This window comes from Ambystoma mexicanum, chromosome 5p (assembly GCF_040938575.1).
Source record: "Ambystoma mexicanum isolate Mex_15411 chromosome 5p, UKY_AmexF1_1, whole genome shotgun sequence".
Lineage (NCBI taxonomy): Eukaryota > Metazoa > Chordata > Amphibia > Caudata > Ambystomatidae > Ambystoma > Ambystoma mexicanum.
In genome coordinates, this window is record NC_090930.1 from 365,121,690 (window position 1) to 365,132,205 (window position 10,516).

At 43.0% G+C, this 10,516-nt stretch overlaps 1 non-coding gene across 1 annotated transcript; it reads left to right on the plus strand.

Moving 5' to 3' along the window:
• Positions 1-9,481: 9,481 nt before the first annotated feature.
• On the plus strand, positions 9,482-9,588 carry LOC138481847 (U6 spliceosomal RNA). The gene has a single exon (XR_011274445.1). It is a non-coding gene; the product is annotated as a U6 spliceosomal RNA (small nuclear RNA).
• Positions 9,589-10,516: the final 928 nt, after the last annotated feature.

Here is a 10,516-nt window from a genome sequence, read left to right on the forward strand (position 1 = left end):
TGTTAATCTCCAGGTAGGACTGGATTTGTAAGTAGGCTGCTTTATCAATGATTTTGAGAAGGAAAGAGACTGCAGTTATAGGCCGATAATTAGTTGGGATGGTAGGGTCTAGAGAGGCTTTTTTAAGCAGGTGTAGTTCCCATGGGATTTTCAGTTTGGTAGGCACCTGACATGATTTAAAGGAGGCGTTTATTAGCCTGGTAATGAAGGGGGTGAGATCTCTAGCTGCATCATTTATAATTTGGTCAGGGCAGATGTCACCTTGGCATCGTGAGGGTTTCAGAGAATTGATGATTTTAGCAAACTTGGTGGTAGTGACTAGGGCACATTTAAATTCAGGTATAGTATTAGTAGTGGTTGTGGTGTCCTGCTCTGGTTTGTGTCAATGCCATTGATATTAAGTCTCTTGGAGGCAATTTTATTTTGAAGGGTAGTCATTTTATTGGCCAGGGCGTTTTGCAGTCTGGTACACCATGCTTTGTTTTTCGGATGAGAGTCATCCAGAGATATAGGGGATTCTAATTCTCTTAGGATTCCAAATAATTCCTTGATGCTGAAACTGGCACACATGCAGGCATTTACATTTGACTAACTTCCTTTCAGTAGGATACGTCCCGTTGGTTTGCATTGCTTTTCTGCACAGAGTGCTGAGGTCAGTGATGGGGTAACATTTTTAGGGAAGGAGGGAAATCAAGGGGTGGGGCAAGGGGATATACACTCCAGAACATTCTGGAGATGTTCATGGCATTCTGAGAGCATAGATCTTTGCAATATGGGGATTGCAGTCTCTTATTCAAAACGGGAGAAGCAAAACCACAAGTCCCAGAATGAAGATGAAAACCAGGACTGGATGGGCAACTCACAGAGGATCTGGTGGCTTCTAACATGTGATGCAGACACATCGAGTCGCCTTGTGTGACAGTAGGAGGAAGGTCCCATCATTTGATGGGGACAGGGTATGCAATACCGGAGTATGGCAGAACTGGACTAAGGCAAAATGTGCCATACAGTAGCACCCCGAGACACCTTATATGGTTCGTGAATGAGGACCCCAGTAATGATGTTAAAGGCTGTGAAGGCCCTTTGTGTGACATTCACGTGGCCCGGTAATCTTCAGGGATATATCCAGCATGTGAGGACCCCTTCAGGTGACGTGAATGCAATGTGGGCCCGGCCCTACAGAATTATCTAGCATGTCTGCCAGGTTCACAGCAGGAGGGTCCTCCTTATTGGAAAGATAGGAGTGACTTAAGAAGGGGGGGGTTGGGTTGCTAGGGTGCAGGGGGTCCAGGGACCTGGGGGGTCATTGAGGGCGAGGAGCCCCAGAGCACTGTCGGAAGAGGACACCACCTCGTGCCATGCGTGCGTGTCTGTGGCTCTGGTGTGATATAGCCACATGCCCCCTGGGAGACCTCAGCATTATGGGAGGGACATTATGCGTGCCACACCAGGAAAGAGATTCAGAGTGCAGAAGCCATGGGTGTCGCTTGGCTTGAGCAACACGTTTTACAGCATGTTAATCTCCGATCCATTCCACTTTCAGGCCTGTTTCTTGGCCTGGCCCGGGTGCACTGCCATTGCCTTTACGGGCGCTATTGGTCTGGAGGACTGGGGCCATTGCCAAGGGAACCTGACGCCCCCCCCTTACAACATCACACACTCAGTCACGCTACCCCCCCTCGTCCAGACAGTCACACGACATCACACACACACAGACACTACTACACAGTAACTTACCTCAGCTAGCTCCGGCTCGAGTCGAGTCTCTCTCTAGTCTCCCACTCCCTCGACTCGATAATCAAATGCTGTTTTAGAGTTCTCTACACACATCGCTGCCTGGCTGTTCCACTTCATTCTGGCCTCTGGACAAATGCAAGTGAAGGCAACGCAGCAGTGCACTGCGCAGGGGCACTTGCAGTTTGTTCCCTGGCCTGGACATGTACCAAATGTGCAGGCACATGGCATGCAGCGAGCAGAAGTACTTTAAGTCTGCAGACTGCAGAACTTGTACTTTTGCACGGTGATGGATACAGCCTGCAGAACATGGCTCAAGTTGACGATACACGCGAGAGGACTGTGTCCACCCACTTTGTTCAAAGGGTGGACTCAGTCCCCCCCAGCTAAAATGACAAACAGTAAATGTCCTCTTTCAATTTATTCATTAAAGACGACCACGGTAATCGAACCACAGCGGTCAGGTTTGTAGGCCGGACACTTCACAACTGCATTATATAACCTGATAAAAAATAACAAACTAAAGGTAAAATGTCTCATTTCGGTACTGCAATTCCAAGGGAAACCACTTGTATTGGTTCTTGGAGTTTAAAACATGCACATCTTTTAATGTTTCAAAAACACGATTAGAAGAAAAAAATCTCTCTGCGCTTTGTGTGTGTGTTGTTTTTATGAAAGGAAAATGACATTCGTCCTGTGCAATTCGGGTGGTTATGCAAAGTCAACATTTGGTGAGCCATTTTAGAATAAATCTCCCATAAGACCTCCTGCATTGTCTCTTATGTATATTCACACTGTCTGACCACAGTTGCAGAATAAAGGAATGTAATAATTACACCTGTTATTACAACACTTTAAAGTGTGAGGAACCTGACATGACACGGAAATACATGTTTTTTCGATCTGGGTATAGGGTGGTGCTTTGGCACCAACTATAGACCTAAACTATTGCATTAGAGTACATCTAGGAGGGAGATGACATGTGAGGATGGAAAAGGTGTTGTATAGTTATTTACCCATCCATTTACTTCCCATAGCCATACTATTTTTTGTGTGGCTGTTTTTGCCCAGTACCTGCCACTCCTCGCCAAAAACACACCCTTCTGGGATCTCTTCCAGATATCTTTATCAAGCAGTATTATCAAACATTGACCTGCCAGTATTGTCTCTACGCTGTTAAGAGAGTTAATGACTTAATTGCTGCTTTAAAGGGTGCAGCTGGTGTAATACAAATGGCTCAAACAAATGGGCCTGCAGCTCCTTGATCTATACCTGTGCATTGTACTAATGTCCAGTTAAAAACAAGAACTGGTAAAGCAAACCGTTTTAACTCACTTTTTTACCCTATGCACTCCTAACAAGGGGCTTTAGTTTAGGAGAGCGTGTAAGTAATGTGATTTCATTTGCCATTATATAAGGAAGATTCCCCACGTTAAAATGTACTGATTCAGACATGTTATCTGGCTAAAGGAACATGTTCTGATGTGTGATTACTTATGAGCAGATTTAAAACAGCGTGCCCATTGCAAAATTACCTTTCTTTTGGTTGAGTGACTGTATTCTGCACCTCGGATTACAGGGGCAGCTTTTCAAAAGTCAATACTTCCAAATCCTGGATTACTTAATTTAATTCTAATGTATTTTTCTGGGTGTTGCATGCTCCATTTCTAGTTCATCTAAACCTGCTTGCACCTTTCTCCACTTCAATCCTACGTTGGCTGAGCCTAGGCACACCGTTCTGCGGGAGCACTTTTTGAGCGTCCATGTTTCATTTGCTTGCATTTCCAAAAACAGTTCCTGAAATATTTGCAGGCATGCTTTTTATTTTCAGTTTGCCCTTTTTTATAGACTGAAGTAGAGGGCTGGTGAGGGGAATGGCTACTGGCAAATCACAATAGACCACCGTAACCATTAGTTTGCACATGGAGGCAGATCAAAATGCTTTCTTGAAATACGTTTGAGCTCACTGCTATTACAGTCCAAGCTCAAATGTCTAACTCTCTGTGGAAGCGAAGCCGGAAATACATGGCTCTCGAGTTTCCTGTGGCCATGTGTGACGTGTGAGAAGGAAATCCAGACCTGTTTGTATTTGGAATTCCGGGACTTGTAGTTTTCCTAAATCACAAATGGGAATAAAGAACATACAAGCCCCAGGATCCAAAGAAAATTGAGGACTGTATGGCCTTCTCAGGCATAGAGCTCTGGAATCAGAAGACGGCAATTAGGTGGAGCTTTAAGAACTGTATGTCAAGTTGCAACTATTGTCATGAGGGGGACACAGATGCTGTGGGCATTTTTTGGGTATGTATCCACCCATTGACTACTCAAGGCCATACTGTTCCCTATGACCATTCTCAACCACGACCTGCCCCCTCCCCATACAAAACTTTAATCTCAACCTTCAGTGAAAACAATCATTCTGGCTCTCAGAGGAATTGCAACGCTGTTAATACTGTTTTATTTGGGAAGATTAATGTAATTTGCCAAATGATTGATGCTGGAAGCAGGTCCAGTGGTGAGGCGATACAAGTGACAAGACTTCCTGTTGTACTGGTTGAACCTCCCCTAAATAGCACATTCCAATTTTAACGGCTCAATGACACAATTCTTTCTAAGGCTCTGGGACAAATGAAATCAACTTCCCCGACTGACCCTTTAAGGTTCTTTATTCTTCAGCCACTCCCTCCAAAAGCCATCTCCTTAGTCAATGTGACACTTCAGCATTCCTTTACATCGGGGATGATGCCGGCCCCCGCTGCCGGCTTTGATGAAACTCATGCAGGCTATAATTATGCCATCTCTCTCTTGGTTCTTGGAAACTATTGAATGTTTTCACCATTATCAATCAGGCTTTCGCACTTTGATGGGCACAGAGTCGGTGATGAATTAACTCATGGACGATTTAGCCATGCTTCAGGACCATGGAGGGGTTGGAGCGTTCATTCGTCTTGACCTCTCAACGGCCTATGATAATAGGGATCATGAGATTCTTCTTGAACGTCTGAACAAGCTGAAATTTCAGAGGCTGCGCTGGCATCGTTTGCCTCCTTCCTTGCCGAGCGTACAAAGGCAGTCTCTTTCCAGGCCCATATCTCTCCACCTTTCTCCTTGCTGCCTTGTGCTGTGCCCCAGGGGTCAGTGTTGTCGCCAGCCCTGTTTAATCTTTAGGTGCTTCCACTGGCCGATCTTATATCTAAGTTTGGAGTCCACATTTATACTTATGCAAATGACACCCAAATGGTGTTTTGTTTAGACTCACCTTCAACTGAGCCTCCCCGTAAACCGAGAGACTGCCTGTCAGCCATAGGGAGTTGGATGGCATCCAACTGGTTGAAGCTTAATGGGGAAAAAACTGAAGTCCCTGTGTTTGGTTCCCTGATGGCTAAAGCCACTTGGAGTCAAGAGTTCTGGCCACTGCCCCACCCCTAGCACCTCTGTTAAAAGTCTCAGTGTCAGGCTTCTTCATACAGGCTCTCATGAAGCACAGATATCGGCAGTGTGTAACTCTAGCTTTGTAAATTGAAAGTGCTACGAAAGATCTTCCCTTTCCTTTCCTAGGACTGTCGTACTAAAATGATTACCTCACAAATTATGGGATCCCTGGATTATTGTAATGCGGTCTACCTGAGACAACCATTTTATCAGATAGAGTGGCTGCAAGTTCTTCAGAATTCCACGGCTAGGATAACTGAGCACCACATGCCGTACCCCTTCTGCAAAAATGTTGTGGCAGCTTCACTGGCTGCCCGTAAAGTCCAGTGTGGAGTTTAAGATCTTATGCATCACCCACCAGGCCCTTCACAACACCGGAGCAATCTATCTGAAAAATAAGTTGGGGAGCTACCAACCCTCTAGGTGCCTCTGTTCAGTCTTCCAAGCCTTAGAAAACAGTGCCACGCTATCAGAGAGCTCAGCTAGGTAGTCGATCTTTCTTGGTTCTCACACCTACTCTGTTGAACAAGCTGCCAGCCTCACTGCACGATATTGGAGACTATCTCAACATCCACAAAGTGCTGAAAACCTATCTTTTCTAATACCTGTCTGCTTTGGTAGTACTCTTCGACTGTCCATCACCTCCAGTGCCTCGATGCTCTCAGGCATTAGTTTACAGTTTACACATTTAGCACAATACAATACAATACAAAAGAGCCATCCTTTAGTATTTCTTTAAACCAGCTCTGTGGTTTGAAGGAAAAGTATATGTTAAAGTATATGTTATTTTTAAGCAGCCTTCTACAAGGTAATGGTGTATTTGCAACTATAGACCAGCTCCTGGTGTAACATCAATGTCGCAATCAAGTGTGCCTGCAGGCACTTGATTTATAATCAGTATGTGTTTTTCTGCATATTTTCCTTGCTCAGGATTACTGTTAATAACATGCATTGGCAAAGCCAATTGATTTGGCTCTTGTTTAGGCATTTGCAAGGCACTGCCATTATACCCAGGTGCTAACACCATTTGCCACCCGTTGCCATCTTTTGGCCAGATGGTACCATGACTCTCCCATTTCTACATAGAAGCCAACACTGTTGGCATTGTCAATGCTTTCATACATAGATTTTTTTTGCCTGCATGTGTGCTTCTAAGCGCTACAACAATGACTGATTTTATTATTCAAAACAACATTAATTTTTTGACCACAGAGGTTTTAAGGTTTGTTCTAGACCTGTCGGGATTCAAACTTGCAATGTTCAGACTTGCTCCATGTCAGAGGCCAGCGCCTCACATGCAAGATATTCCTCAGTCAAAAAGTAAGGGTTTATGGCTACAGAACAATAAGGAGAAAAGTTTAGGCGCGTAGAAGGATTATAAATGGGTTGTGCCCCATTAAGCATTTTGAAAGGAAATACATGAGTAGAAACAGTGGAGCAGCAGAGTGGTGCTGTAGTCTGAGCAGTCCGAGCGGACTGGCAAGGATGGCGTGGCAAGGGGCTTTGATTCAACAAAAGCCCAAAGGTATTCATTGACTTGTTTTACTGCTAACTAGCTATTGCCTGTGAACCTTGCCCCCCCCGACTTTCACCTGGGCCACTACTAATCCAAGAAGAGGGTATGTAAATCCTCAAAAAGCCTTAAAAACTGGGAGTTGTTTTGGCTACTGGCCAAAAGTTATGCTCGGGCCGTGGGATAATAGTGTCTGGCGGTCGCGGGAGTCTTGACCCTCTTCCAATCTTACTCTATCTTGTTGAAGCTTTCTTTTGGCTAGCTTTCACTACGGTGAAGCAGGGAATCGCAAAAGCATTTGAGTGAGGACTGCAGGCTTTCAAGCCTTTGACTTGCTCACCATGCTCTGATTACATAATTGCTCTGTCGGCCATCGGCAATAGCAGAAACGGGATCGCTGCATATAAGGTTGAATTACTGTTCAAACCAGATGGTATTTCTCCCAACATGACCAAACCATATAACTTAAGGAGTGCTGCTTCAGGAGATGCTCTCAGCTCGTTGGAACAAAATTCATCAACGCCTCATACCGCAAATTTGAATGCGGCAGCTAGATCTACCTTCTTCCCATATAAATCGGGAGAGGTAGATTATATATCCCTCAGAGTGTTTTCCCACTTGATGCACACAAACCTACTATCTCTGGGCTGGTAGAAATGCCATTAGTGCTAATACAAACTGTCAGTGAATCCACACCAATTAATCAATTTTTAAGAGATATTCTGATTAAGTATCTTAACTATGCACTTACTGTCACGACAATGAAGAGTACCATCGGAGACCATTTTTCAGTGGGTCCCAGAGGTAAATCGAATGTTTTCCATACTAATCAACAAGATAGAGAGCAAGCAAGCCTTCCCGTGCAGACCTCTCCCCCGATTGTACCACCACTATACCAATATGTTGATCAAAAGAAATGGAGAGGAGTTCAACTGCCCCCGTGTGGACTCCTCATATGAACTAAATGCTATTTTGGCTGTGTGGGATGACATGGAGTGCGTTAAAGACTTACCATCAACACCCCCACAGTGCAACTCTGGTGACTTACCAGTGGAGGAACTTCCTGCCACTGATGAAGCGCAAGTTTTGGGGCCACCAACAATCGTGGCCCTAAATTTTGTGTTAAGTTACCTAGTCAATTTTGAAAATTTGAAATCAGAGGTGCCGCAGCATGCAGGGATTCTCCTTGAGATCACGAAAGATCTGGAAACTAATGAGTCTTCAATGGTGGCTTTAAAATCTGTGACAAATGACTTAAAGATGGAAATGGTGGCTGAACTCTGCGCTCTGTCATGTGTACAAACGGAGAATATGAATCAGCTGACAAACCAGTGGAATGGGGCAAAAGAAGAAATGTCAACCTTGAATTCAAAACTGGTAGAGGATTTCACTGACTGCGCAAAACAACTGTCTAAAGTGTACGCAATTACTGCTGGCTAATTGCCAAGAGAGTGAAATGAATGACACACCACTTTCAATTTCAGTAATGGACAGATTTATATGGCTGGCACCAATTGCAGAGCAGGAGGAGATCCCAAGAATCACAGACAAAAATGAAACTGCCAATGATATGTAATTTCCAAATGTTCGTGGTCAGAAAAAGGTGAAAGAAAACGAACAGAAACAAAAAAGAAACTGAGAAAAAGAACTAACAGAATTTATAGAGAAATGCAATCATTAGAAATCCCTGTAGAAAGCAATCAAACAAAGAAAAATCGATCCGTCAATACCAACCAATTTATAAAAAATCTTAAAGCAGTGAATACTGAAGAAAACAAGAAAGAGAAGACCAAGGTCTTAATTCTCGGTGTGGCAAAAAACAGAAAGAGAGGACAGAAGATAAAGTCATGATAAATGAGTCCCCAGGTAACATTCGTGTAGCAATAAAGGCTACAGTTGGGAGTCAAACCGAGCCACCTCAACCGCCTAGGAAGACTGCATCAATCTTTTTGATTAAAAAACAAAACTAATCAATGCTTTAAGCAACTCTCATAGAAATTGGGTGAGATCCTGTACGTTCATGATAAAACAAAGAGAGGAGGAGGAGATGTTAAAAGATATCTGCTTGAGGAATTCCAGAAACCTCTGGTCCATTGTTGGTTCAATTAAGTCTTCTAGCAACCATATGCAATATTGTCTAATTCAGGAGCAGACATGGTTAGATCATTTTTCAAAAGTGTATGGTCCCTCAGAGACTCAATAACCTAAAATAGAAATACATTCAAATTGGTTCTTAAACTATACATCTGAAGATGTTGAAACCCTGATTAAAAAAAAAAAAAAAATCTTCTGTTTCTAGGGCTATAGGACCAAACAGACTCAGCAACTCAATCTTAAAGTTAAATCTTACGCTTTGAACCAGAGTTTTAAAAAATATTTTTGATAACATAATTACAACCAAGATAATCCCTGAGTCATGGAGAAAATCCATCATAATTCCCATTTATAAAAAGGGGACCACTTGGCAGCCTCTAACTACAGACCTATTTCACTCCTTGATGCAGATGTTAAAATCTTTTCAGGCCTAATATTGGGCGAGTTAGAGAAATGGGCTGAGAACAAAGGAATGGTACCTAAACAACAGACAGGCTTTAGAGGGGGTCTATCGACCTCATTGAACACTCTTATCCATAGCTGCCTCAGCACAGAGTACCTTGTAAATGGTGGGCCACCTCTATTCAGAGCCTGGGTAGATCTTTCCCAGGCCTTCAATACTATCAACAGAAATCGGCTATGGAAAAAGCTGATAAATTGGGGCCTTCCGGACACCTTACTGTTGATCTTAATAGAATTACATCAAAGGTGCTCGCTTCGGCAGCACAAATACTAAAATTGGAACGATACAGAGAAGATTAGCATGGCCCCTGCGCAAGGATGACACGCAAATTCGTGAAGCGTTCCATATATTAAAAAAAAAAAACAAATTACATCAAAGGTCCTCATTGAGAGTTTCTAGATCAGGGTCCTTGTGCCATCCTCTTGGTATTGAGAGAGGAGTCCATCAAGGATGTATGATTGCCACTTTTCTTTGCATCCTCTATTTGTCAGATTTGCCTCAATGGTTGAGGGAGATTGGCTTGGCTGGCCCCAAGGTTGGTAACATGAAAATAAATTGGTTAGCTTATGTGGATGACATTGTAGTCTTAGACTAGACACAAGTTGAATTGTAGCATCTATAAACTGCCTTATCTGAATATGTAGACCTTTTTCCTAGCATTTGGATAATTCATCCATCTCTAGTCATAAAGAAGTAACTTATCTGGGGAGTCAAATTTCAGCCTTTCCAACCAAAGCCTATCTACTCTCGACCATTGATCTAAAAATAATGAATCTAGGATCCCAAATGAAGAGAATATCTTGCAATATTGCAAGTTTTCAATTCTCCCTGTCCTGAAATTTTATATCGGAAATGTTGTCCCGGTTAATATCTTCGGTCTGGAATCTAATTTCCAGGATTTTGATATTGACTGGGAGAAAGTTGAAGGGAACATTTGGCGCTTTCAAACTGGCTACCCATTCCTTCTATAAAATATGAAATGGGTCTTACTTCATTGTTAGTATGGATGTAGTGGAAATGGGTCTCCATATATAGGTCAATCTTAGACCTTCAGAAATCATCTCTATTTGAGGAGCTGAAAGTTTCTATATATAGCTCGAATAACTTGTTCCTGAATAAATTGAGATCAAAATGTAACCAGATACTATTTGACTCTGACAGTACCACTGACACTCTGTTACAGAATCCTCTAAAATTAAAGGAAGGAATGAAATGTATAGACTGGATTAGGACTATAGGGAAAATGACAATGGCTAAATGATCTTTGTTCCTCACTTTAA